Below are 7,975 nucleotides of genomic sequence, written 5' to 3' on the forward strand. Positions count from 1 at the left end.
GAGTTGCCCAGGTGCATATCCGATCAAAGATAACATCTTTTGCAACCACGGATGTAAAGGTAGTCTCACCCCTAAAGTCAGTAATATCTAGGTGTAGAACATAACATGACCCTGGGGAGGCTCAGAAGGCCATTCTTCATCATGTACCAAACGTATCCCTACACTACGAGGGATATTACATGACTGCCTTAGCGCCTCAACCTGTTTCTCATTATCTAACAAGTTATTCTTTAGATGGTCTGCTGTGAACTCAGAGCGAACTATGGGTATGGCATCAAAAACAACCCCCTCACCCAACGCCATGGAGGAAGAACTAGCAATAGCTAAAGTTTGACGGTTAGGAAGATCATCCAATGTTTCTCTAGTACCGGACTCTAACAAAGACCCTGAAGACTCCGACATTGCAGACTCAGACTTAGAGCTAAAGCTAGAAGAGCCCTCATCACTAGAACTTCCAGGCTCTGACATCTACAATAAGAAGAAACAAATTCTATCACTACATGCATGATCAAAACATAAGGAAGTTCCTATATTACCCACATGAAGATGGTGCAAAGCGATGCCGGAACCCTTCTCAATCAGAAAGCAATCCGTCTTCCACAATCACTACAAAACAAGCAAATGAAGACCGTGTCAAGCGCCAAAAAAAAAAAAAAAAAAAAAAAAACAGCTTCATCCAAAAAGCTTCACCCGAAAAGCTTCACCTCCAAAGCTTCACCCACAAAGCTTCACCTAAAAAGCTTCACCCACAAAGCTTCACCCAAAAAACTTCACCCGAAAAGCTTCACCCGAAAAGCTTCACCTCCAAAGCTTCACCCACAAAGCTTCACCTAAAAAGCTTCACCCACAAAGCTTCACCCAAAATACTTCACCCGAAAAGCTTCACTTAAAAAAGCTTCACCTACAAAGCTTCACCTAAAAAAGCTTCACCTAAAAAGCTTCATCTACAAAGCTTCACCATCAAAGCTTCACCTAGAAAGCTTCAACACCAAAGCTTCACCTACAAAGCTTCAACACAAAACCTTGCTCCAAATAAACAAATTTTGTTCACAAAACCCAAGATGCCCTTGAACTTGTACAAAAACACTTGGGTAAACATAAACATTTTTTGTTTTACACCCACAAGGGCCCAAAATCTTCCTTCTTATTTATTCACTTATATATGTTCCCAAACATATTATAATAGATCAAATAATAATTCAAAGTCCAAAATTTAGTTATGGACAAAAATACAAGCAATTCACCAGTACTGAAGTTGCTACAAAAACTGGAATCTTCCCCAGCCTAGAAATCCAACAAAGCTTCGCCTCCTTTCCCCTATCAAATTTTTGCAGCTGCTGCTTTTCTCCAATGGAGCTGAATTTTGGACACCCTCTAGTTCTTGAGCAGATGAACAACTTTCAAGAAGGAATCGTTTCTTTTTGAGCGACGGAAATTAAAGTGTTGAAGCTCCAAACATGATAGTCGGCTTCTTGCAGATTTCGAAGCTGTTGTGATGTTTCGAAGATCTGGAAATATTTAACCGTTAGTTCATCCTGAATTTTTGATATGTTATGAAAGAGTCGATGAGGAACAACTTCAATGAAGAAAGCATGCTGATCTGAGCAAGAGAAAATAGAGTTTCAAAGCTCACAACAAATCTGACGGGTTGACAGACAAATGATAAACAGTCACTCATCATACCTGGATTTCTGGAGTTATACTGCTCCGAGGGACCTCAAATTTGGATATGTTGTAGTTCACAAGTTAAGGAACAACTTCGATGAAGAAAGCATGCTGATCTGAGCAAGAGAAAATAGAGTTTCAAAGCTCACAACAAATCTGACGGGTTGACAGACAAATGATAAACAGTCACTCATCATACCTGGATTTCTGGAGTTATACTGCTCCGAGGGACCTCAAATTTGGATATGTTATAGTTCACAAGTTAAGGAACAACTTCGATGAAGAAAGTATGTTGATCTGAGCAAGAGAAAATGGAGTTTTTGAAGCTCACAACAAGTCTGACGCGTTGATATACAAATGACGAACAATCACTCATCATACCTGAATTTCTGGAGTTGTACTGCTCCGATGGATCTCCAATTCGGATATGTTGTAGTTCACGAGCTAAGGAACAACTTTCATGAAGATGGTTTTGCGATTTGAGCCACAGAAAATGGTGTTATATTGAAAAGCTACCACTCCCTCTACATAGACACCCTCCTTGGTTTACCTAGCTCCAACACCCACATTTCCTTCAACAAGACTGCAGCAAATCCGATTGTGAGGAAAGATGGCAATCTTTCCAGCCAAAAAGGAAAGGCAAAGCAAAAGAAAATTAAACACATTGATGGCATATTATGAAAGAAGAAAAGGAAAAGTAGTACATGATGATGAAGTGTGGGAACAACATCATGACAAATGATGATGAGTCATGCTTTCCCCCCTCCTTGGATTCAGCTGAAAACATCCCCCTATTTGGATTCAGCTGAAAACATCCCACTCAGTCGACAAAAAAAAAAAAAAAAAAAAAAAAAAAAAAAAAAAAAGGGCCTAGGCCTCCACTTCTTTGGGCCTAACACATCTTCATAACAAAAAAAAACAATATATGAAGAACGAGCCCTGGGTTACCACTTCGAAAAGAAACAAGTGAAGTTTTCCTACTCATGACATTGACTACTAGCTAGACACCTCATTCGGCAACTCTCTTCGCCTGAAGACTTGGGGGACTCCCACCATATGCTACTGCACCTTGACACTCGACAGTCTCACAACCACTCAGTGACTTGGATTTTTCAAGTCTCCAACCGAGAAGTTTTCCTCACTCGGGAAATTAAGGGAACACTACCTCAAACTACATGCTTCACTCACAAAGCTTCAACAATACAGGTTTCAACAAAAGCAAAAATTCAAAGAACTTTATGAAGAAGGCTTTGGTGTATTTAACACAATATGTTGAAATGAAGCAAAGCTTATTTATTAATATTTTCGATAAGCCACAAATATGTACATATACATGAGTCAAAATAAACAAACAAAAGGAAGCCTTCACAAAGGTTGCTTAGGGGAAGTCTCAGCAGTCGGTAGAGCCCCAGAAAGAGAAAGCACCGGAGGGTGGTTATCCGGAGCCTCATCACTTGACAAAACCCCAGAAGGAGGAGGCATTGGAGGTTCATCATTTGAAGCTTCATTACCAGGTACGGCCCCAGAGGACGAAGGCAATAAATGCCTTTGGAACAAACCCACAAACCGCTGATGATCAAGTAAAACCTTACCATCAGATTCCTTCATCTGGTCAAGCTTCCTCTTCATGTTTGTAGCATAGTCATGGGCGAGCCGGTGCAACTGCTTATTCTCATGCTTGAGCCCTCTAATCTCCTGTTTGAGACTCATCACTTCAGCAGCCAATGATTCAACTTGGCGGGTTCTAGCAAATAGGCGTTGGGCCATATTAGACACAGAACCTGCACACTGAACACTAAGAGCCAGAGAGTCCTTAACAGCCAACTCATCAGACCGTTTGGAAAGTAGTCTGTTATCTTTGGGAGTGAGAAGGTTCCTGGCCACCACTGCAGCGGTCATATCATTCTTCATCACAGAATCCCCAACGGTAAGAGGACCAGTAGGGGATATGAAGGATGGGCGCCATATGTTGTCTGGAGAAGGCGTGGCTGTCTCTTCTCCAAGGTTCAAGTCAAAACGACGGTCGGAGGGTCCAGACATTTTCAAATGTGTTGAAGAAGGAAGAGGTCAGACAAATCAAGATCTTAGAAGTGCAAGAAATGAGCTTCTACTGGTAGAGATTCAAGTGTGCTGTGGAACTTAATGCCAGCCTCTATAAAAATCTGCACTCGACGGAGCTTCAGAAATCGAAGAGGCGTTTGCTTTCTCAAAAGCTGGGCTGCTCAGAGACCACGAGGGCCGATCTCAGAAATCGAAGAAGCACCTGCTTTTTCAGCCTCGTCAGCACCTGTCACATGCACAATCAGCTTTGCGGAAATTACGGGCAATCTGTCGAAGATTTCTGGTGAAGTAGAAAGCACGTGAATCTTACTGTTCAATCACCGCTCTCCATATGCACCATCAACTCCTCGGGTACCACATATAACTTTGTCAAAGATCTCTGACAAAGTTTAGGCACGAGAATTTCGAAGTTCCAGCTACCCTACTATTACCCATAAGGGTAAAGGAACAGCACCACTGCTTGACAACTGGAAAGTCCCTATGTGTGTCGACCTCCGTGTTTTGCGGCAAGACAGGTTGGCAAGAACGTCCAACCTTTACTCACATTCGAGAAAAGACTCCCAACATAATTACTTTCTCAAAAACCGGAGTAGCACTGCTTTCCGAATCTCGAGAGTCAGATCCTCGACGAGATTGCTTGTTCGAAAACCGAAGAGGCACAACTCTCAGAACTTCGAGAGCCAGATTTCCTTAGATAAAGCTTGTCTGTAATCTTCACACGTAATATCAGCTTTCCAGATACCACATACCACTTTTTTAAAGTGCTCTGACAAAATTAAAACACGTGAAGCTGGCAGCTCCCACTACATTGCTGTGACCAAGAAGAGTAAAGGAATAGCATTACTACTTGTTATTGGGAAATCCCTATATACATTGACCTCCCTCCTCAACGGACAGGCAAACCTGCAAAAATGCTCAACCCTTTCTCGCATTCGAAAAGGCACCCTCAACATAACCTCTCGAAATACTCAGCTTTATTTCCCCCCGATAATACCTCAGCAAATAAGCCACACCAAGAACAAGAGTATCTCATATCATCAGGGTCGAAAGCAAGAGTATCCCATATCATGCTTTCTCCCTGTCTTTGTCTTTGTCCTTGTCCACACCTGCAGGACAAGGAGAAAGAGAGCAGTCAGTCGGAACCTGAAATCAAACCTCCAATTTGGAACTGACTGCCTGGAGCCTTTGCCTGGTTGCTTACTTAGCATTGCTCTCGAGTACTCATCCTCAACTGCTGTCAAGGTCACGAATTCCACCGGCAAATACCTCATGACAGTTGATCAGATATTGGCTCTTTACACTGAAGCTGCCAAGCGGGGATGAGTCACTATGAAGGAATGTTCTGAAGGACCATTGAAATGCAAAGGTTGCACACCACTTCTGCCATGTAAAAGATTGAAGCAGAAGGTTCAACGGTGGGCTGAAACAGATCACTACAGCACGACACCTTTCCATACCACATTCATTATTCCGTCAACAGCAAAAGTATCCCATATCATCAAGGTCGAACGTACTCTAGATTTGATGGACTTGTTTTGACCCTCAAATTTTTGAGTCGGCCTTATACTCTGAAGGGCACCAGAAAACCCTCCAGCACAGTTCAAGAATAAGCCTGTGGAAAGTTACTTCTTCAAAAGCAAAAGTATCTCATATCATCTCTTATCCATTTGCTTCTCCTTATCCTGACAGTTGAATGAGAGACAAGGAGAAGAAGAACAATCAACCGGAAGCCGAAGTCAAATCTCTGATCCTGGGTTGCTTACTTGGAAGTTTGACTGCTTATCTTGTCTGTCACCTCTTTCGGCAGATCTCCTAGCTCGGCGACTTGGGGGACTCCTACTATAGGGTTTGTATCGCACTTGACCAAGCCCGAAACTACAAGTAAGCTTCAAAGTGAAATTGATACATTACCTTGTGCATCTTCATCAGCTAAGTACACCATTCCCGGATGGAGGAAAGGTACTTCCAGAGAAGGGCAGATGAAGATCAGACCATACTTCGGTACTTAGAAGTTTCGTGATTACTCAAGGGATTGGATCTTGCAAGTCCCCAACTGAGGAGTTTCCCTCACTCGGGAACTTAGGGGAGCACTGTTTGTACCATACTTGACCAATCCCGAAACTACCGAGCACCGGCCAACGCTATACTGTCAAGGACCCAGAAGAGTTCCCTTCCGACCAGGAGGCCAATCACTACTCGACACGTGTCAAGATTAGAAGCCAATCAGAGCGCAGCACGTGTCGACATCAAGAACCAATCATAACATGACACATGTCAATGTGACAAAGCTACAAGTTTTTCTATAAATAGGGGTCATTCCCCCACAATATGGCCTAATGCCATTTGTGTTAAAATCATTCACAAGAACTCACTAAATTGAGAGCTTGATCCTTTGTACTTGTGTAAGCCCTTCACTACTAATAAGAACTCCTCTACTCCGTGGACGTAGCCAATCTGGGTGAACCACGTACATCCTGTGTTTGCTTCTCTGTCTCTATTCATTTACGTACTTATCCTCACTAGTGACCGAAGCAACCAAGCGAAGGTCACAAAACCTGACACTTTCTGTTGTACCAAAGTCTTCGCTGATTTTGTGCATCCACACATTCCTTTTGCTTCCTCTCTCCCCATTATTTCCCGTTTTATCCAGTTCGGTACTCCTTATGGGCATCCATCTTCTTCGACCTTTTCTGATCTGGTCTACTGTCAGATTTCATGGTGTTTTAAGGCGCTCTTTTGAGAAGGTGTGTAGAGTTCCAGTTACACCGGCTCGGGTGTTTCCAACACCACCTCCTTCTCTCTTTCTGCCTTTATTGGCAGTGTTGTCCATGGTATTTCTATGGGCTCCTTTCATTTTCTAGCTGAGACCGGTGCGGCAATCGTGGCTGGGAGACAGGGTTGCACTTCGCTTGTTCTCTAGGGTGCTGATTGGTGGGAGTTGTGGCGTTGATTTGGGTATTTAGTTTTGGATGATCGGAAATCACTGTTGCGGTAGTGGAAGCACACTGGAATGTTCCAGGGCTCTGTATCAGTTTTTGGGCTTTGGATTGGGCTTTTGTAAGATTGTTCAGGTGGCCCCTTTTTGTATTGTCAATATTTGTTTGTGGGCCTTTGGCTTGTTATTATCTTTTTTTAATAAAACTTCTTCCTTTCTTCAAAAAGGATTTGACCAAAAAAATAAAAAAATTAATGGAGATGATATTGGTTTCTTGCCATGAGAAATACTTGAGGTTGCCAACATATTCGACGAGTAGGGGTTTTGGAGTTAGATTTAAATGATCCACTTGATCCTTCTTTGAGAGATTTTGAAACCTAAATTTTTAGTCCAGAAAATTTAAGTTTTAATTCAAAAATTAGTTTTTCTTCCAAAAGTTTTAGCTTAAAATTTTAGTATGAGATTATTAAAGAATTAACTAACATTATGTTTGAATAAGGGAAATAAACTTAGAATTTGGATAAAAGTTAGCATTTATAAATTGACATGCTCAAATTCCCTTGTTTGGATTCATAAACATAGAAATTTAGAATTTCTGTGTGGAAAAAATCTTGGAATTTGGGACCTCCAATTCTCACGTGTGAAGCCAAACTGCCACGCGATCTTTACGCCACCCCTATTGTGTTGTCCACGTGTTAGGCTTGAAAATTCACCACATAAAGGTCGTGTTGAGAATGAATCCCATGTTGATGGGAAGATGGACCTTACATGGGCTTACAAGTAAGTTAGGCTACTCCCCATATTGCCAATTGATTTTATGATGAAACCTCAACTTTCTTCATGATATCAGAGTAGGTTGTTCCACTTATGAAGCCAAACGACCACACTCGCTCTACGTCACCCCATTATATTGTTTACGTGTTAGGCTTGAAAAGTCACCACATGTGAGGGGCTGTGTTGAGAATGAATCTCAAATTGATGGGAGGATGGGCTTTGCATGGGCTTACAATTAAGTTGGGGTACTCCCTATATTGCCAAGTTTTATGATGGAACCTCAACTTTCTTCAGCGGGCACCACAAGTAATCACACTCTTAAGAGGATGCAATATCTACTTCCTAGATATCCTCTATATTCTCTTGGTTTAATAAGGATTCTACTATCCTAAAAGGTCATCTCCTTGACTAGTACAAACACACCCTTCTAGGGTTCATCTTTGGTAACACAATCTATGTATACTTAGGCCTCATATGGCACACCGTATAGTGTATCAGATATGATTATTACTATGGAAGCAGTTGTTTGGTACCGTATAG

The 7,975-nt window shown here is 42.0% G+C and overlaps 1 long non-coding RNA gene across 2 annotated transcripts; it reads right to left on the reverse strand.

Moving 5' to 3' along the window:
- Window positions 1-1,027: 1,027 nt before the first annotated feature.
- On the reverse strand, window positions 1,028-2,357 carry LOC139190582 (uncharacterized). Of its 2 annotated transcripts, none has more exons than XR_011574895.1 (4): window positions 2,047-2,357; window positions 1,865-1,962; window positions 1,684-1,781; window positions 1,028-1,508 (listed from the first exon to the last, which is right to left on the reverse strand). It is a non-coding gene; the product is annotated as an uncharacterized lncRNA (long non-coding RNA). The 2 variants fall into 2 exon arrangements; XR_011574894.1 differs by having other exon boundaries at window positions 1,028-1,600; window positions 2,047-2,353.
- Window positions 2,358-7,975: the final 5,618 nt, after the last annotated feature.

The sequence above is a fragment of the Malus domestica genome, chromosome 02 (assembly GCF_042453785.1).
Source record: "Malus domestica chromosome 02, GDT2T_hap1".
NCBI lineage: Eukaryota > Viridiplantae > Streptophyta > Magnoliopsida > Rosales > Rosaceae > Malus > Malus domestica.